Raw genomic sequence first — 22200 nt, 5'->3', positions numbered from 1 at the left:
ATAAATGCCACTTTCTGAAATCTCACAGGTAACAGCAGCCTGCTAGTCTTCTCTCCAGATGGATGCTTTTCCTTTCAGTGTGTCTCTTTCAATTAAATATGTACACACTTGGCCAGGTGCAGAGGCTTACACCTGTAATCCCAGCACTTTGGGAGGCTGAGGCGGGTGGATCACCTGAGGTCAGGAGTTCGAGACCAGCCTGGCCAACATGATGAAACCCCCTCTCTACTAAAAATACAAAAAATCAGCTGGGCGTGGGGTTGGGCGCCTGTATTCCCAGCTACTCAAGAGGCTGAGGCAGGAGAATTGCTTGAACCTGGGAGGCGGAGGTTGCAGTGAGCCGAGATTCAGCCACTGCACTCCAGCTGGGCGACAAGAGTGAAACTCCATCTCCAAAAAAACAAAAACAAAACGAAAGAAACAAAAATACATGTACACACTTTTCTCACTAAAAAAAGAAAATAACCTCAGATTCTCATTATAGTGGTAGGCTAATAATAATTTAGAGCTCTACTGAGGTAATTTACTACCAGAAAATTCATCTATTTTAAGCATACAATTCAATTTTAGTACCATTATATGGTTGTGCAATAATTATCACAATACAATTTTAAAATTCTTTTGTAACTCCCCAAATTGTGCCCATTTACAGCCTTTGTGCATTGTGTCCATTTACAGCCTTTCCTCACTCTTACTCTAAGCACAGATCTGCTTTCTGTCTCTATAGCTTTGTCTTTTCTAAAACTTCAATATCAGTGGAATAATGTACTATTTAGTCTTTTGTGTCTAGCATCCTCTGTTTGGCATAATACTTTTGAGATCATTCATGTTGTCCCATGTGTCAGTGGTTCATTTCATTTACTGCTGGGTAGTAGTCCATCATATGGATACACCACATTTATTCATCCATTCACAGGATGATGGCCATGTAGGTTTATTCCATTGGCCTATAAGATGCTGTGTGGACATGTGTTTTCATTTCTCTTGCCTAGATACTAGAAATGTAATTGCTGGATAGAATGTTAAACATAAACACACACACACACACACACACACACACACACACACACACACACACTTATTTTCTAAAGTGGCTACTAGATTCAATTCACTATTCCCAATACTGCATGAGGGTCCTAGTTTCCCCACATGCTCACCTATACTTGGTATTCAATTTCAGCTATTTTCATGGGTTTGTAGTTGTAACTCACTGTGAATTTAATATGTATATTTCCTAATGCCTAATGATGTTGAGTACACTTTATGTGTTTGTTTGCTATTTGTATATTTTTGTTAGGCCTATTCAAATATTTTTCCCATTTTTAAATTGTGTTGTCATTTTGTATTTTAGTGGCAATAGCTCTTCACTTTTTTTTTTTTTTTTTAGTGTCTGTTATCAGATACACATTTTGAAAATGTTTCATTTCACTCTTTAGCTTGTTTTGACTTTCTTGGTGGTATCTTGTAAAGAGCAAATATTATGTTTACACTTTCTTGTTCTTAAAAATTATTTTGGTAATTCGCAGATTACAAATATTCTCTATGTTTTAAGAATTTCATACTTTTAGTTTCTGAATTCATGTCTTTTAGATGTTATGGCACATGGGATTCCATTTGACTCCTTTGACTTCGAATGATTTATGCTGACACTGGAATATCCCATGAGATCCCTTGATCTACCACTAAGTTAATCTATTCACTATAATTTGTTAAACTCAGGACAAATTAATTTTAAAATTTTAACATTTACTAACATTACTTGCCTATTGGCAAATTTTAAGAAATGTGTAAGAAATTTATTTCACTTCCCCATTTTTAATACTAAAAAGTAGGAATAAAAAGTGTGGAACAAAACATGCAGTATAAATATTATAGTGTCTCAGTGTCATCCTTAGGACAGTACAATGTGTAATGTTTTATAGAAAGATATGTGAAAATTACACACACACACACACACACACACATATACACACATACACACACTAATTTCATATCACTGGTTAATCAAAACCTCAAGCCGAAAGTTTCCTCATGTTGCACTCCTTTGAACATAAGAATCTCCTTACAGCTCTTATGTCAGTATTCTCCCATTTTTTCTCTGAATAATTACTTTGAAGATCTTTGTTTTCAAATACATCTTAAATTCTGTTCTAATCTATGTTTGCCTTTGTCTTGTGTGTGTTATCAAAAACCTTTCAAAGAGCACCTTTGGAGCTTGTATCTTATAATGAGTTCCACCATCACCACGTCCATTGACCATTATTTGTGCTCCTTCTTCCTTCCCACAGAGTGACTAGTTTTTTACTTTCCTGTCATTGATCACAACGCATATCTTAGAGGTGGTCCTCATATGTGCAGGTGTAAAAGACAATTTGCTCTTTGGATTTGTTAAGAATCCAAAGATTTAATCCCTTGCTGGTGAGCACTAATGATTTAATCCCTTGCTAGTGAGCACTCAGTCCTACCTTCACGCAGTACTGCTCACATGATGTCAACATTCTGCCTGTGGCTTTTGTCCATAGCAGTATTACTATGAACAATAAGGAGATGTCTATTATAATTAAGGCATTCCAACAGTAAAATTATACAATCAAAAACTAGTTTCTTTACCCTAATTTACTCTTTATAATTTTGTAAATGTTAAAGATAAACATTTCTACTATAATTTAAAAATATTAATAATCGAATAATGAGTTTCAATGAAACTTCTATATTATTAATTTTAAATACATTTTCTAATAATATATTTGGATTTTTTTCCTATGATCCACAATATTAGAACCTATTTCTCCTAGCAAATATTTATAAAAACAGAAAAAAAATTAACCATACAGTATTATATCACACTCAGAGTTGATGATCTTTCTTAAAAATTATAATTAGATTTTCTACACATTATATACATTACTGAAGCCATTTTGATATTACTCAGCCATTGCAAATCAGTCTGAACGATTAATTAAACTTAATAGGCAGTGTTTTCCTGTCATTGACAGCATGTGGTTTATAATTCCTAAATAACTTAAAGTAGATAATGGAATTGAAACTGAAAGAAAGGAGAGCCAAAACAAAGCAGGTTTAAATTAGACAACAAAGAATATATTTCACAAGATACAATCATAAATTATAAAGTAAAAATGCTACCTCTGATTCATAATCTGTATTCATAATAGGAGACATGCGTCCCACATTTGTCAATCACTCCCACTAAGACTTCTGTTGAATAATGCAATTGCTTACTAAAGCATTCAGTGTGCCATGGCACTAGTGGCCACCAGTCCATAAATTTCCAATTAATTAGTTTGTAATTTAACCTATACTCATCAGTATAATTCTAGTATCACTATGCAGTTGAATCATTCTTTCCCATATTAATTGTATAATTTCAATAGAGTAAAATAAGAGGTATTGCTCTTGAAAGACCTAAAATATTTAGAAAAATAATAAATTACAAGCTCATTACCTGAAAAGAAGCAACACTAGAAGTTTATTACACCTATAAAATGTAATGTGATTTCACCATTTATGCTCAGTACTTACTACTCAGTACTCTTTTATCTTCTAGATCTATTGTATTTAGTAGCGGGCAAGTTATAGTGACTTTTAAAGATACCCTTAATTTGACTGCATATGCTACTAGATTATCGTATAACATTCAAGCTTTTTAAAATTCTCTTTCTCATATATGATATGCTTCCCTTGCCTTATGGCAACTTACATTCCAAATAATAAACATTAATTAAATATGAGATACCAAAAGACCTATTCAGTTTTCTTCCTTACTTGAGAAGGCTACAGCACATGGCAGCTATTACATCTTTGTTATACAAATTGCTTGAATGGACTGGATAAAACCATCACCCTCGGTAGAAAGGAGTAACCCTAAAATGACCTCTGTCTCCACTTGTACCTCCAATTAATATAGAAAATGGTAGCTATACTTTAATGTAGTTTAGCATTTCTTAACTAATTTGTAAAAGAGGTATTTCTGTGTTTTGGTGAAACGAGTACCAAAAGAAAAAAAAGTTCCAAGCAATACAAAAAACTATACAACAATGCACCTATTATCACCTTCTTATTAATAATACTATTTATTATGTGCTTTGATTTGATTTGACTTTAGACTAAGTCTACCCTAATTATTTCCTGGAAACACTAGAATTGAACCTCCATATTACATATTAAATTGCTGATGAGTTTTAAAAGTGAAGTCTCTCATGGAGGTGATTTTTAGCATGCAGGTATGACTGAAAAGGGCAGAAGTCAGCTAGTGGCCCTCTAAGTGGCCCTTATAAATACATGAAATGTTGTCACTGGTTTATGACTGCAACTGTTTCAAGAACCTCTCATCAATACCTAACTTAGTGAGAGTTTTTAGTATGAAGGGCTGTTGAATTTTGTCAAAGGCCTTTTCTGCATCTATTGAGATAATTGTGTGGTTTTTGTCTTTGGTTCTGTTTATATGCTGTATTACGTTTATTGATTTGCATACGTTGAACCAGTCTTGTATTTCAGGGATGAAGCCCACTTGATCGTGGTGGATAAGCTTTTTGATGTGCTGCTGGATTCGGTTTGCCAGTATTTTATTGAGGATTTTTGCATCGATGTTCATCAGCGATATAGGTCTACAATTCTCTTTTTTTGTTGTGTCTCTTCCAGGCTTTGGTATCAGGATGATTCTGGCCTCATAAAATGAGTTAGGGAGGATTCCCTCTTTTTCTATTGATTGGAATAGTTTCAGAAGGAATGATGCCATCTCTTCCTTGTACCTCTGGTAGAATTCGGCTGTGAATCCGTCTGGTCCTGGACTTTTTTTTTTGGTTGGTAGGCTATTAATTATGGCCTCAATTTCAGAGCCTGTTACTGGTCTATTCGGGGATTCAACTTCTTCCTGGTTTAGTCTTGGGAGGGTGAATGTGTCCAGGACTTTATCCATTTCTTCTAGATTCTCTAGTTTATTTGCATAGAGGTGTTTATAATATTCTCTGATGGTAGTTTGTATTTCTGTGGGAACGGGGGTGATACCCCTTTTATCAATTTTTATTGCATCTCTTTGATTCTTCTCTCTTCTTCTTGATTAGCCTTGTTGCATTCTATCAATTTTGTTGGGATGTATCTCAAAATAATAAGAGCTATTTATGACAAACCCACAGCCAATATCATACTGAACGGGCAAAAACTGGAAGCCTTCCCTTTGAAAACTGGCACGAGACAGGGATGCCCTCTCTCACCTCTCCTATTCAACATGGTGTTGGAAATTCTGGCCAGGGCAATCAGGCAGGAGAAAGAAATAAAGGGCATTCAGTTAGGAAAAGAGGAAATCAAATTGTCCCTGTTTGCAGATAACATGATTGTATATTCAGAAAATCCCGTCGTCTCAGCCCACAATCTCCTTAAGCTGATAAGCAACTTCAGCAAAGTCTCAGGATACAAAATCAATGTGCAAAAATCACAAGCATTCTTATACACCAGTAACAGACAGAGAGCCAAATCGTGAGTGAATTCCCATTCACAATTGCTTTGAAGAGAATAAAATACCTAGGAATTCAACTTACAAGGGATGTGAATGACCTCTTCAAGGAGAACTACAAACCACTGCTCAACGAAATAAAAGAGGACACAAACAAATGGAAGAACATTCCATGCTCCATGGATAGGAAGACTCAATATTGTGAAAATGGCCCTACTGTCCAAGGTAATTTATAGATTCAATGCCATCCCCATCAAGCTACTAATGACTTTCTTCACAGAATTGGAAAAAACTACTTTAAAGTTCATATGGAACCAAAAAAGAGCTCCCATTGCCAAGACAATTCTAAGCAAAAGGAACAAAGCTGGAGGCATCATGCTACCTGACTTCAAACTACACTACAAGGCTACAGTAACCAAAATAGCATGGTACTGGTACCAAAACAGAGATAGAGACCAATGGAACAGAACAGAGTCCTCAGAAATAACACCACACATCTACAGCCATCTGATCTTTGAAAATCCTGAAAAAACAAGAAATGGGGAAAGGATTCCCTATTTAATAAATTGTGCTGGGAAAACTGGCTAGCCAAATGTGGAAAGCTGAAACTGTATCTCTTCCTTACACCTTATACAAAAATTAATTCAAGATGGATTAGAGACTTAAATGTTAGAACTAAAACAATAAAAACCCTAGAAGAAAACCTAGGCAATACCATTAGGATATAGGCATGTGCAAGGACTTCATGTCTAAAACACCAAAAGCAATGGCAACAAAAGCCAAAATTGACAAATGGGATCTAATTAAACTAACGAGCACAGCAAAAGAAACTCCATCAGAGTGAACAGGCAACCTACAGAATGGGAGAAAATTTTTGCAATCTACTCATCTGACAAAGGGCTAATATCCAGAATCTACAAAGAACTCAATCAAATTTACAAGAAAAAAACAACTTCTTCAAAAAGTGGGCAAAGGATATGAACAGACACTTCTCAAAAGAAGACATTTATGCAGCCAACAGACACATGAAAAAATGATCATCATCACTGGCCATCAGAGAAATGCACATCAAAACCACAATGAGATCCCATCTCACACCAGTTAGAATGGCAATCATTAAAAAGTCAGGAAACAACAGGTGCTGGAGAGGATGTGGAGAAATAGGAACAGTTTTACACTGTTGGTGGGACTGTAAACTAGTTCAACCACTGTGGAAAACAGTGTGGTGATTCCTCAAGGATCTAGAACCAGAAATACTATTTGACCCAGCCATCCCATTACTGGGTATATACCCAAAGGATTATAAATCATGCTGCTATAAAGACACATGCACACATATGTTTACTACAGCACTATTCACAATAGCAAAGAGTTGGAACCAACCCAAATGTTCATCAATGATAGACTGGATTAAGAAAATGTGGCACATATACACCGTAGAATACTATGCAGCCATAAAAAAAAGGATGAGTTTGTGTCCTTTGTAGGGACATGGATGCAGCTGGAAACCATCATTCTGAGCAAACGATTCCAAGGACAGAAAACCAAACACCGCACGTTCTCACTCATAGGTGGGAACTGAACAATGAGAACACTTGGACACAGGAAGGGGAACATACACACCAGGGCCTGTCGTGGGGTGGGGGGAGGGAGGAGGGATAGCATTAGGACATATACCTAATGTAAACAATGAGTTAATGGGTGCAGCACACCAACATGGCACATGTATACATATGTAACAAACCTGTACGTTGTGCTCATGTACCCTAGAACTTAAAAGTATAATTTTAAAAAAAACCTCTTACTGTGTCTGACTGCCTCTTTGAGTCTCAACCTTGTGAAGCCATTTGCTAAAAAAGATGTAACCTATTTCTGATAGCTTCATGTCGTATAGGATTAGCTCTACAGCTCACAGCCATCACAAATTGTTTATGTTATTCTCAGGGATCTTCAAAGTAGTTTTCCTCTATTCTTCATGTGAAACTATATTGTTTATTATCTATTTTTTAATGACCTGAACAAATGGAGCAAGTTTAACATTGATTAACACTGATAGTCATGTTAGCATGCATTCGGTAAAAAAAAAAAAAAAAAGAAAGAAAACGGTAAGATAGCCTAGACTGCCTAATACTGAATCTAGTATAGTCAATGTTCTTGGAATTCTCTCTACTTTGATTTCAGTTGCAGTGATAGGGTGTATGTAAACCCTGTTTTTTTGTTTTGTTTTATTTTTTTGAGACAGAGTCTCGCTCTGTCGCCCAGGCTGAAGTGCAGTGGCCAGATCTCAGCTCACTGCAAACTCTGCCTCCCAGGTTTACGCCATTCTCCAGCCTCAGCCTCCAGAGTAGCTGGGACTACAGACGCCAGCCACCTCACCTGGCTAGTTTTTTGTTTTTTTTTTTTTTTTTAGTAGAGACGGGGTTTCACCGTGTTAGCCAGGATGGTCTCTATCTCCTGACCTCGTGATCCGCCCGCCTTGGCCTCCCAAAGTGCTGGGATTACAGGCTTGAGCCACCGCGCCCGGCCAATAAACCCTGTTTTAAAAACAACAACAACTAAAAACACCTCTCAATTCTTGTGCCCAAATTTTAAACTATTTTGACCAATCAAGAATTTTATAAGTTATTGAATCAAGTGCAAAGATGTCTGTAAACGTTCAAATAATAAACAGTTTGCCTTTTTTTTTGGCTGTATTTCTCTGGGTCTGCTGAAAGGGGGTGGCTTTCTTGGTAGCAGGTAGTTTTAAATGGTATTCCAGGCAGGGGAAAAAGAACTTAACATAGGCAAGACATGGCATAACACAGGCAGAAGAGTGCTTGACTTGAGGTAAATATTCAGTAAACATTATTTGAGTGATAGTTCTGTGTGCACTTTTATGAATACAGCAAAAAATAAGGATAAGGTGCTACCATCAAAGAACTTATAATTTGGTTAAGGAAATGTAACAAAAGGAGGTGATAATGAAAACACAATATACAATTTAAATAAGAATGAAAGATCATGAATAAGTCTCATCAGCCAATTCACGATTACATTCATCAATGCATGCTTCACGTATTAGAGGCTTCTGGAGTTTACAATAGGGATCAAAATATTTAATATTTGAACTGGATATTTTGAAGGATTCTCAGGAAAATAAAGGCATCCTAAAACTCATAGATCACTACGAAATATTTTTTCTTTCTTATTTGAAAGACAAAAAGAATAGATTATGGTCATTTTCCTTTAGCAAGACTGCCAAGCAAGATCTCTCTGCCCTTTCCTGTTAAGATTCCTGCAGATCTGCTTTGAGAGTGAATAATGAGCACATCTGTTGCTTAAGGCCTCATGTTTATACTCTCTCTCAGTATAAGTCCCTGAATACTCATCAAGGAGACAGGAATCCCTTTGTTTCTCACATCAATTTAAAGGATTGTCATTTACCTACTGAGGTTGTAATTTGATTTCACCAGAATTCTCAATCTCTGTCTAGGAAACAATGAAAAACAAAGGGTCAAAATGCTCCTTGCCAGAGGGCTAGCCTGATCTATCTGACCCAGCTGTGAAGTCTAGGATAGTTTGATATTTGCAGATTCCTGCCTTCAGGACTACACAGGAAAATGATTTTGGAAAAATCAAAATACTATCTGAGATTACATTTGATGGGGAAGAAAGGAACATGATTTCATTGGTCTCATTCTCTTGGAGCTCTGAAGTTTCCTTTTCATTGTTTTCAAAAGAATAGAGCAGAATCTATTGCAGGGGCAAAGCATTTGCTAATCTGAAAGACACTAAACAAAAGAGAACTAGGGTTTGAATTAGCAAAGTATGCCAGTGAGTAAATACGTTGAAGGTGAGAGGAATGAGACAGGCAAAAATTTCACACTGGCAAAAAACCAAGAGGTATATCTGGGGAATTCTGAAGGAGTCAAGTTGCCTAGGTAAGATGATTTCTGTAGAAATATGAGATATCAGAAATAATAAATGTAAGTTGAAACCAGGCTGCAGAGTACCTTGAAAGCTATACTACAGAGGCCATTAACATCAAGGAACCATTTAAAGTTTTTGACTTGGGAAGCAACAAGATCAAAAGGAGTATAAAAAAAATTTATTTAAAAGGAGGCTCAAGTACTTGGCAAGTCTAGATGTGATGAGGCCAGGATTAGGACTGTGGGTACAGGAAAGGAAAGAAAGGGATGAATGTGAGAACTGGAACGACTCAAAGACTGCAATAGCTCATCTTGTTAAAAAAAAATTATATGTTTGCATATAGAAGGTGGTGAATGACAGATTCAGGAACGATTAGGTAAAGAATGGTACCTATCAAACCAATCACAGAGTTACCATTGGCTGTCTGAACCATCACTGTGATGGAGTATATGCTGCTATTGCAAATTAACCACAACTTTAGTGTTTTAAACAACCCAAGTTTTTTTTTTTTTTTTTTTTACAGTTCTGCATATCACAGTCTGACATTGGTTTCATCAGGCTAAAATCAGTTTCACATGGCTGTGTTCCTTTCGGGTGGCTCTAGAGGATGACCCACTTCCTTGCCCATCAGGTTATTGGTAGGGTTCACTTTCATCTGGGTGTAGCACTGAGGTCCCTGTCTCCTTCCTGGCTGTCAGCTGAGGGCCTGTCCCAGCTTCTAGATGCCACCCACCATTCCTTACCTCACAGCCCTTTCCTCCATCTCCAAAGCCAGTAATGGCAGGTTGGGTATCTCTCAGAGTTTGAATTTTTCTTCCCTCTGCCATGGTATCTCTTTCTGGTCACAACTGGAAAGATTATCTACATTTAAGGACTCATGTGATTCATCTGAGCCCACCTGGATAGTCAAGGATAATTTACCCATCTCAACGTCCTTATCCTTAATCAGATCCTCAAATTACCTTTTGTGTGTAAGGTGGCATTCACAGGTCCTAAGGATTAGCATACAGACAACTTTAGGGGGCTGTTAATATGTGCACACCAACAAGGACTATGAAAAAGATTATCTTTCTCTAGAAAAAGAAAAGAGGCAGCTTAGGGCAGGCTTTACAAGCACATCTAGCTCATGACAGCACTTTTGCTTGTGAAGTTCCCCCTAATCTAGAACACAGCAGACTAGTCATTAGCATTCAGATCTAGTCCGACTGCCTTTAATACTTTTTCCAACAACTTGAGATCATACTAGCTCCTTCGTTCTCTAACTACATGTTAAATTTTAGACGTTACCACAGTTTTCCCACATCATGTAAATCAATTCATTCAATAATCCATTCATTCAACAATACTGAGGTTTTGTTAAAGAAACTACTGCAGATATGAGAGTTATAAATATAAACATCATTGTTGATTTCAAGAGCTCACCTATTTTGTGAGTTTTTATTTTATCTCCTCAATTAAAATGTTAGTTTCTTGAAGAGAGAATACACCTTTCAGCAGAATACTAAACCAAGGTACAATTATATGACTGACCAATTACTAAGAATTAAAAAAATCTAATTCAACGAAAGAGCTTCTGCACAGCAAAAGAAACTATCATCAGAGCGAACCGACACCTAACAGAGTAGGAGAAAATCTCTGCAATCTATTTATCTAACAAAGGCCTAATGTCCAGAATCTACAGGGAACTCAAACAAATTTACAAGAAAAAAAAAAAAACATTAAAAAGTGGGCAAAGGACATGAACCATCACATCTCAAATGACATTCACGTAACCACGAAACATATGAAAAAAGCTCAACATCACTGATCAATAGAGAAATACAAATAAAAACCACAATGAGATACCATCTCACACCAGTCAGAATGGCCATTATTAAAAAGTCAAGAAACAACAGATGCTGGCGAGATGGTGGAGAAATAGGAATGCTTTTACACTGTTAGTGGGAATGTAAATTAGTTCAACCATTGTGCAAGATAATGTGGCAATTCTTCAAGGACCTAGCACCAGAAATATTATCTGACCCAGCAATTCCATTTTTGGATATATACCCAAAGGAACAGAAATCATTCTATTACAAAGATAGATGCACATGCATATTCATTGCAGCACTATTGACAATAGCAAGGACGAGGAATCAACCCAAATGCCCATCAATGATAGACTGGATTAAGAAAATGTGGTACACATATTCCATGGAATACTATGCAACCATAAAAAAGAATGAGATCATGTCCTTTGCAGGGACATGAATGACGCTGGAAACCATTATCCTCCACAAACTAATGCAGGAATAGAAAACCAAACACTGCATATTCTCACTCATAAGTGGGAGATGAACAATGGGATCACATGGACACAGGGAGAGGAACAACGCACACTGAGGCCTGTCATGTCAGGGTGAGGTGAGGGGAGGATAGAGTATTAGGAGAAATAGCTAATAGACGCTGGGCTTAATAGCTGAGGTGATGGGTTGATAGGTACAGCAAATCATTATGGCACACGATAACCTACGTAACAAACCTGTACATCCTGCACATGTATCCCAGCATTAAAAATAAAAATAAAAAATAATCAGTCTTCAATACTAACCTAATAGATTAACCTTTGATTAACAACTACAGATTTTTAAACACAATAATTATTCAAATTGCATTCAGAATGAGGGAATTCACATTTTTACTATTTTTTATATATCATACTTCACCTCATTTTGAAAGTAACTTGTCATGTCACAACATACAAGTAATAGAAACCTGCTATTTTTAATATTGTAACACTTCCTGTTGTGTAAGTCAATACATTAACTCTTACACATGGAAAGTTTTCTGTCAAAATACTTCAAGTATGACAGACAACTGTCCTACAGTTATGAATAATAAACTGAGAAATTCGAGATAAATCAATACATGAGTGCCAGGCATTTTAGTATTAAAGAAAGCATTTAATACAGGAGGCGAATATTTACTTTGAACTTTGAAGACGAAACTTTCACACTTTTCCCAATTAATAATAGCTAATCTTTATTTTATTTGCATATATTCATATAAGTGGAATTTTGTTACACTGATATATTGCATTTTGGAGAAGTCAGGATAGAATATTTTAAAATAGTCTGTGGCTCATCAGATTACAACTAGAGACACTAGACTTAGTTCAGTAATGAAATTTAATCTTGTTATTAAAAAAATTAGAGTCACTTCTCAACAGGTACCTTTCCAATTGATTTGACCATTACCCTTAGCTAGAGGCATATTTTACAGTGACCAACCACACATAAATGTATAAAACTGAAACAAAATCTTCATGAAATAAAATCTACTCCTCACTGCACACCTATGTATTCTACTATTCTTCATTCTGATCTATTTTAGTCAATTTGATGCCTTTTTGTTAATGCCAAGTTTAACCAACAAAGTTGATTTCATGACCCATTAATAGATCACCAACAGGTTGGACAACTCTAGTTGCAGAATATTCTATATAATTCACCTAAGAATGTAAAAACATTATTATTTCTATTTATCAAAAGTCTATAAAAGTAATTCAGGCCAGTTATTTTACAGAACAGGACAATTCATTAAATTATATGTAAGTGTATTATCATTCATTATAAAAACATTTATTAAAAACAATAAATTCTAGTTTTATTCGCTTTTTATTTACAGAAATGCTCAAGAAACAGAATGTAATTTTATTCAATAATTATCACTTGGTGTCTCCAGAAAAAGAAACTCTAAACATTTTGATAACACATTGAAAGACTGTCTGTTTTCAGTTTAGGTTTGTAAATAGTCTTTGCACATAAGTAAACTTGAAATGTTATTTTGAGTCTCCATTGTGAATCAGAACAAACACCCTTATGCCTATAAAAGCCATGATTTTTTTAAAAAGTGCACCATATTTTTCCACTCGTGAAATAACACAGTTGCCAGAATGAAATGTTAAATCAGAGGACTAGGCTTTAAACACTAAAATTAATAACATCTACAAACAGAAAACATATCAAAAATCTCTGTTCTGGAACCATGACTCCACATTCACTGGTGTTATACAAATTCCTATCAACAGAACAGAGCTGAATTTATTGCCATGAGACTATTCTGAGTATGGTAGTGATGTAGTAGAAGAACATTTTTAAATAACTTCGAGTTTAATAAGTGATGACACAAAATTTTCTCTGTCAAGTGTCTTTATTATGTGAAGTCTAAACTGCAAGGCAATTGAGAAATAAATAGTGCATTTTATATTTTTGATTATGAAAATCTGAATTAATGTGATGAACTTCAAAAATGCAGCTTAAAGTTTTTAAGATATACATCTTAAAAACACCAAGATTGCTATTCTAATTCCATATCACAAATAAAGTAATAAAGCATATTTTAAAAATTTGCACACATTGATTGCCTAGAAAATGAATAAATTCAGGTAAAATTAATAAAAGCAAGCCCAGATCATTTGGACTAATATTGCAGAGCCATATATTCAGATTTCAAAATAGTATTCTACAGGAAAAAAAAAAAAAACTGAACATTTGTTAAATATTTACATCAGTCCATTCTCATGCTGCTATAAAGAACTGCCTGAGACTGGGTAAGGAAAGAGGTTTAATAGACTCACAGTTTCGCAGGGCTGGGGAGGCCTCAGGAAACATACAGTCATGGCAGAAGGGGAAGCAAACGTGTCCTTCTTCATATGGTGGATGCAAGGAGAAGTGCAGCGCAAAAGGGAGAAGCGCCTTATAAAACCATCAGCTATCCTGAGAACTTACTCACTATAAGGAGGGGAGGATGGCAGAAACTGCCCTCACGATTCAATTATCTCCACCTGGTCCCTTCTACTGCACGTGGGGATTATGGGAACTACAATTAAAGATGAGACTCGTGCGACGACACAGGCAAACTCTATTAACATTGATAAGAAGTGGTAAAAACAGACACAATTCATGATTTTGCTGATATAATTTATAACTAAATCAGATATTTTTAAAGGAATCATAAAATTAATTAAAAATTAATTCTACCTGAATAAAACAGGAATTAATGAAAAACTAAATTGTCAAAAAACTGTAAATAACCTATTGTAGTTACACAAAGTCAGTGGGACAAAGCATATTTAAACATAATTAAGTATCTTAAGGCAGCAGAAACAGTTAAACAATAAATATATAGATCACAGAAATTCAAGATCCCAAAACTGTCATCTGCTAGTTTTCAGAAAATGTTTATCACACTGCAAAATTACAAAAATTGCTACATAAATGGTAAAGCATAACTGTAACAACAGAATTAATCACAGATTGGTTTACTCCAAGAAATTTGGTATTGTTAGGGTTTTTAATCAACATATAGAGAAACACCATTCATATGATTTTTAGGTAACTAGCTCTATGATCTTGAAAAATTAGCAATGCAATTCCAGAACTCACATCTTTCTCTCTGAATGTTACTGTTTTCCTGGTTGGTCATGGTAATAGCCAAATGCAACTATGGTCACCAACAGTGGCCACCATCAATTCTCCTTAACCCTTTCATGCATATTGTTCCTGTCTTTAAAAGACAATTTCTCCTCCTCTTTAATCTGAGCTGGGCTAGTGACTTGACTTGCTGTGATCAAGAGAATGTGACTAAAGTGACATTCTTGTACTTCAGAGTCTGGGCCTTAATCAGATTGGCAGCTTCCACGTTCTCTCTCTGAGAACTTGGCACAAAGTAGCTGTCGGAGCAGGCCACATAGAGGAGAACAAAGGGGCTTCAGCTGACACCCCAGCTCGACCACCAGCTGACTGTAGCTGCATGAGTGATCACACCTGAGACCACTCTAAGTGGTCTCGTTCCTGGGACAGGAACAATAAATACACATCATCATGAGAAAAAATAAGTGCCAGTTTGCTAAGCCACTAAATTCTAAGGCAGTTTCTATTTTTTTTTCTTCCAACTTTTATTTTAGGTTCTGGAGGCATATGTGCAAGTTTGTTTCATGGATAAATTGCATGTTTCTGGGGCTAATGTTGTTTCTTTTACAGAAAAAAGTATCAGAAATAATCAGTTAACTTTTTTCACATGGTCTTAACTCTTCTTCAGAAAATATGTAAATTGTAAATGCAATCTTTCTTGTGTAGCTGCCAGACCAGACCCAGATAGACCATAATAAAATAAAACACATTCAGTTTTTAATGTAAGCCAAAATGACTCTTCTGTATCTTTAGCCTTTCCAGGGAATACAGTGAACTCAGAAATCCCTGCTAAATCTGATGAGTAAATTGCAACAGCCTGGTCTCCGTTCTTGGGGATCTAGAAAGGGAACCCAGTGTGTATATTCACATGAGCTTCCATCACACAACTAGACTGCTGAAACACACAACATGTTATCACTGCTTTTTTTAGGCACTAAGTTTTATACACTTTTCTGTTTTTTTTCTGGCTGTTCAGAATCATCAATAAGTATGAAAATTAAAGGTGGGATAAAAAGATAATAAGTAGTTTGACCACAAAAACACAAGCCTGTATACAAGCATAATCAGGAAAAACATATTATTTAATGAATATCTGAATCACTATGTCCCCCAAAACGTGAAAATCTCATCATTTCACATAGTCCATCTAAAAAAATTATTGAACTGCCATGAGGAAGATTGTGTTCTGGTCTCACATTTAATGCTGAGTATCCCTGTTCAAGTCGCTTAACTTCTTTATGCCTCATTTTACTGAACAATTAGAATGATAATACCTGTCCCTACATACATCACAGGAAATTTGTTCAAATAAATGAGATAACATATATGAAAGTGCTTTTGAAGACTACCTAAGAGGGTAGTTAACGACACGAGAAAAATGTAAGGCATGGAATACAGAAGTTGGAGGGGAATTTAGAGGTCAGGCTATGCAACATTTCTTCTGCATTATCATTCACCTTGTGCTTGACCTACATTGTAAAGGCGGGTCATTTCATTTTCAGACAGCTCTAATTATTAGTAATGAGCTTAAATAATCTGTGTCCTTGTCACTTCTGCCCTCTGGCCCTATTTCTTTCCTCCAGAGAACGATGGAACATTTCTATTACACCCCCAGTTCAATTTGGTACAAAAGCATATTGTCAGAAACGAGCGAGGACTTAGGCCACAGACATAAATAACATGTTAGTAAGATGAGGTCTGCATTCTCACATCCCTTGCAGTCTAGCGGAGACGGACACAAGTATCAATAAATTAATGTCTTTCGATGTGGTAAGTCCTCAAACAATAAAGATAGAACAGAAACACAAAGAGAACACAAAAGAGGGAGTGGTTCATACCTGGGAATATCGAGGAAGTCCTCACAGACAAGGTATCTCTAGAGCTGAGCTGTGAAAGACATCATGGGAATGAGTTTGTGGGAAAATGTTAAAAAGTGACTTTGTGGGGAAAGGCAATACAGTAACAATCCTTGAATTATATGCACCCAATATCACCTTGGTAAAAAATTATTAAACCATCTTTATATCATCTTTAAACAAATCATCTACTTTTGAATCATTAAAATTACTGTAATTTCTCTGACTGTATTACAATCTTTTTTTTTTTTTTTTTTTGAGACGGGGTCTCGCTCTGTTGCCCAGACTGGAGTACAGTGGCCGGATCTCAGCTCACTGCAAGCTCCGCCTCCCAGGTTCACACCATTCTCCTGCCTCAGCCTCCCGAGTAGCTGGGACTACAGGCTCCCGCCACCTCGCCCGGCTAGTTTTTTGTATTTTTTTTTAGTAGAGACAGGGTTTCACCACGTTAGCCAGGATGGTCTCGATCTCCTGACCCCGTGATCCACCTGTCTCGGCCTCCCAAAGTGCTGGGATTACAGGCTTGAGCCACCGCGCCTGGCCTGTATTACAATCTTAAGAATGAGAATCAGAAACAATATGCCAAGTCCCAGACACAAGTTATAGAGAGAATGCCTTTTTTTGATACAATCAAATACTGCAACTTGTTTATTTGGGCAAGGAGAAGGAGTTGTAGAAGCCACCTGTGAGGAAAAGAAAAAGTAAACGAAAGAACACCTAGTTCATCTTCAACTAAGCACTTTAGAGTGTGGCTTCACTAGTCTTTCTGTAGGACTGTATTTACTGTTTCAACGTAAATGTAGAATTTAATATTTATTCCTATAAATTTTCATTTTGTTGACACTGATTGTAGTCAAATAAAATTTACTGAATTCTCATTTTGTTGTATAATATATTAATTATATCACTCATTTTTACAATATTTGAAATCCTGAGATACTCACCCACGTTATCTGTGCTCATCTAAATTACTGATGAGACAAACAGATAAAGGAAGAGGACCACAAGCAAATCCCACCACCACAATCCTCCACTTTATTGAAAATCTGATAAACAACACTACGTACATGTGGCTACCTCAGTCCTCAGGCTTCAGACACCAAATAAGCTGTTTCCAAGTTCAAGAACTGTATGTCTAGATATCCTCTAGAATTTTCATGTAGATACCCAACAAGAACTCTAAATTCAGTAGTCCAAAACTCCTTTTTTATTTCTATTTGTCCTTGAAGTATTTTCCTGTTACTATCCCACTTGCTTAGAGGCAGTTTTATCCTAATAGTCTCATCTAGAAATGAGTTTTTTTCCCCACAAAATAATTTGTTCTTTAAAGAGTAAATAAGTTTTAAATATCCACAAACTGATGTTTGTAGCAAACATTTTTGCCTATTTTAAATTTTTACTGGGAAAATCAAGCCAATGAAGCTTCAGGAGTTGTACCTTTCCAGTTAGATAGCTTATGAACTCACACAGAGAAAAGATGCTTTGAGTATGACAAGTGCCTGTTGCCTAATGCCCTAGAGTTACTCCTAGTCTGCCAACAATTGGCCACGAATCAGGCATGATGTAATTTCTGACCTGGTTTTAGAAGGCATATGTTAATATCACCATGACGATGTTGATGAAAATTTGTAACACCAAAAGGTTTTCCTGCTATGAACCTTTAGCATTTTATGGCTGTGCCTGGTATTTTCCAGTCCCATTAAGTAATTAAGTGGGGCTTCATTTTGTCAAAGTGTCATTGCTCTAAGTATGACCCTTCAACTCCAGGCATAGCCTGTTGTAACTGGAACTTAAGTAGGCAAAAACAATGAAATCCTGCATAAATTTTCTTCTGTAATTATAAGATTCAATAATCTGTGACCTAATGCTCTATAAAGCAATTCATGCTGAAAGTAGGGCTCTACCAACCACCTGAACATTTTCTAATTGCATTTACTGACCAAATTATTTATGCAATCTTTTTCTCAGCAAGTTTCTTTACTTTATTAAGAAAAATTTTTGTTGTAAAAAAAAATTACTTTTAAAAAAAAATCTCTAATTCCCCAAAGTTTATACTCACAATAAAAAACTAATAAATATAATAAATAATATAATAAATATATTTATATTGGGGTTATATTGGTTTAATATGCTTATTAAGCATCTGTTATGGCCAGAAATTATCTCATTTAATCCTCAAAATAATACAGCAGATAATATTAGCGAGACACAGAAGAACATAGGTAAAGTTATGGATTGGGGGACAGAAGCCCGACTCAATTCCTATGCATTCAGCTGTCTGGGTAAATTACTTAACCTCTTTCTACTTCAGTTTCCTAATTAAGAAAGTTAGCATGATCATTGCAGTACCATTCCCTAGAGTTGTCTGAGAATTAAATAAGTTAATTCATGTAAGGCCCTTAGAATAAGAAAAGTGAATTGAGACGCAAAGAGGTTAACTCATTCGTTGAAAGTTACAAAGTCAATAAATAACACTGCCCTGATTCAGAGAAATTTCTGTTACCTAAGTCCAGTTCACTTTCTCTACCACCGCTGCATGATGAGCCTACTATTTTAAGGATACAGCCAAGATAAGGACATCAAGTAGTGCCAAAATTACTGAAAAAGTTCTCAGGACAGGAAGCATAACCTTCTAGAATGTCTTTTAATGTAAATCACTCTCAGTTAATACATAGGAAGCCCCTTTCCTGCTATTTGATATAAGAACACAACTTGAATTAATGAAAATTGTTAAGTAGCAAAATACAGGTTTCTGCTAGAAAATTTAAAATGCTGTTCAGAAAGTAGAAATGTTATTCTTTGTGTAAGAACACATGTTAAGAGACAAACCTGAATATATTTTTGCATATACATAACTCTACTCTTGCCAGGAATATTTGAAGACTTTATATTAAGACTCAAAACTAGAACAGAAAATGTGGTACACAGAAACAGCTGACAGATGTTGGCAAACAAGCCAGCACATATAACCCTTCCCAACCTCAGAGATAATTATACCCTTCACCAGCAATCAGACATACCCTTTGCAGCTCTGGCCTTTGGTGGACCTGTAATTGTGCAAATTGTTTCTTTTACCATCACCCAGATTATTTCATGATATTCAGTCTATGCCTTTCAAAATATTTTTAAATGAAACCTTACTCATAATCATAATAATTTTGCTAAGTGGTATCCTTAGTTATGCTCCTGGTTATAAAAGGGAAAAATATCTTCTAATTTAGTCTACAGTGAAATTATATGGAATATCTCATTCATTCATCCATTTCCATATAATTGGTTTTGAAAAATTTAAATAAATTTTCTGGGGAAAACTCTATATAAGTGCATGTAAACATGGACATAGTCATTTCAGATGTGCACCTATAATTGTCATTTATAATTTATTTTTGCACAAATATTTATTGTTTATTCTGCAGCAATGTTTAATGAATAGAAAGATAAACAGGGAAAAGTTTCTCCATGAAAAAGTTCAAGTGATTAAAAAAAATGTCAGACTCTTAAATTTGGATTTCAAATCTCTGCACCCACTGGTCCTGACTGAACTTTCTAGAAAAACTTGCACTAACTCCATCAATGATCTGAAGCACCAGTTAAAACAGGTTCTTTTGAATTTACAAATACATCCTGAACTTACCTGGTTAAAATATTTGTTCTAAGGGTTTGATGATGTTTTCCCAAATTCTGTCAATTTAAATTCAATATATCTTTTAATATCATCTTAACTAATTTTTCCATGATCTTCACCAATCAAAAATAATCTGTATTTTTTCAGCACTTTCAAATTACTTTTACATGGCATTTCAGACTCTGCAGTGACTTTGGTAACTCTTACTATAAGAAAGTTCTATAAAGGCAGAGTCTGTATCTAAAATTTTATGTCCTACACATTCTAGCATAGTAGCTTACACATACAAATTATTCTGCAAATATTTACTGAAATAAGTTTTTTAAATAATTAAGACTTTCAGTTTAAGCATGCATCATTTTGTGATATGAAACTGACTCACCCTTCTGATATGGTTTGGCTGTATCCCCACCGAAAATCTCATCTTGATTGTAACCCTATAATCCCCATAATGCCCACATGTCAAGGGAGAGACCTGGTGGAGATAACTGCATCATGGAAGCAGTTTCCCCCATGCTGTTCATGTTCTCCTGAGAACTCACTCACGAGATCTGATGGTTTTCTGACTGTTTGGTAGTTCCTCCTGCATTCATCATTCTTCCTGCCACCTTGTGAAGAAGGTCCCTTGTTCCCCCTTTGTCTTTGGCCATGATTGTAAGTTTCCTGAAGCTTCCCCAGCCATGCTGAACTGTGAGTCAATTAAACCTCTTTCTTTTCTAAATTACCTAGTCTTGCGCAGTTCTTTACTGCAGTGTGAAAACGAACTAACACACCTCCACTTTTTCATTCAATTTGACACCACCCTCACTCCCACACACACAAACTTTAGCATTCCAACATATTAATTTGTAGAACTCAGGAAAATATTCACAAGCCAAAGGCAATTGGAGCCCTCAGGAAAGATACTCAAGCTAAATCCAAGTAAAGGAAAGTTTGCTCACCCTTTCTATCATGATGTGTCCCAATGTCAAAGGCACAAGGGTTTCCCTGATCACAGGGCCTGCAATCCCACAGACTTTTATAGAACAGCTAGCCAAGGAGACCAAATTTCATCTCTACTTTCCTTCCATTTGCACTTCTCTGACTACATTATTTGAGGGCAGGCTAGCCAAGTATCGGAATTGCTTCAGTTGGAGTGGTAAAAACAATTTGAACAAGTACATTTAATATTATAATTTAATCTTATATCTTTAAAGCAAAAATAGTTTACTGTTTTTTAAAATATATACAACAGAAGATAACATTAACTTAGCTCGTGTTGATAATGAAAAGGCAAATAATTTTAGTAATGGGGGTAAAAGGAACATGGTCTACTAGAAGTTACAATCTCTGGGAAGTTTATATTTTATGGTTGCTAAAACCAGTAGAGCACTGAACATATCATGATGCGTTGGTCAACCTATTTACAAAAAGTTGAGGAATAATATTTACATCTATTCAGGAACACCAGTTTCCACAAAGACAGTATGGATTGAGCTGAAGTGGAGAGGCAATAACATGCCACATGTTGGAATAAGAAATTGGCAGTAGGCAAGGATGAAGCAATGAAAAACTGTGAGAGTGCTTTTCTCTATCAACAATGTCAGAGGAAGAAATACCATTTTAAATTATCCAAGAATAAATTCTACTTTACCTAGCCAGACGGAGGGTAACTGAGAGATTTCCTAATTCAAGAGACCTATACCTATGCAAAAACAAGATCCAAAAAGGACGATGTTTACCTGTCAACTGCTTTTCTATTTTAAGGTCTGATACAAGAACTGTAACAGCACCCCAGGGGTTCAAGAGCAGGATAATTAGAACCTTTCCCAATCAATTACTATTCAAATAACAGACATGGAAAGACCTCTTTTCATTCAACAGTAAATAAAGTAAAATGAGACTACA

General features: G+C 35.8%; 1 protein-coding gene across 9 annotated transcripts in view; it reads right to left on the bottom strand.

The window, feature by feature from the left end:
- The window catches only part of RALYL (RALY RNA binding protein like), a 735427-nt gene that overhangs the window by 643001 nt on the left and 70226 nt on the right, over nt 1–22200 (bottom strand). The window contains 1 exon segment of one of the 9 annotated variants that reach the window (NM_001201567.3): nt 16671–16719. The gene's annotated coding sequence lies outside the window, so the exon portion shown is untranslated. 9 annotated transcript variants of the gene reach the window in all.

Source organism: Macaca mulatta, chromosome 8 (genome assembly GCF_049350105.2).
Source record: "Macaca mulatta isolate MMU2019108-1 chromosome 8, T2T-MMU8v2.0, whole genome shotgun sequence".
NCBI classification, from domain to species: Eukaryota; Metazoa; Chordata; class Mammalia; order Primates; family Cercopithecidae; genus Macaca; species Macaca mulatta.
Note: the sequence above shows the minus strand (reverse complement) of the source record. Positions and strands in the feature narration are given on the sequence as shown.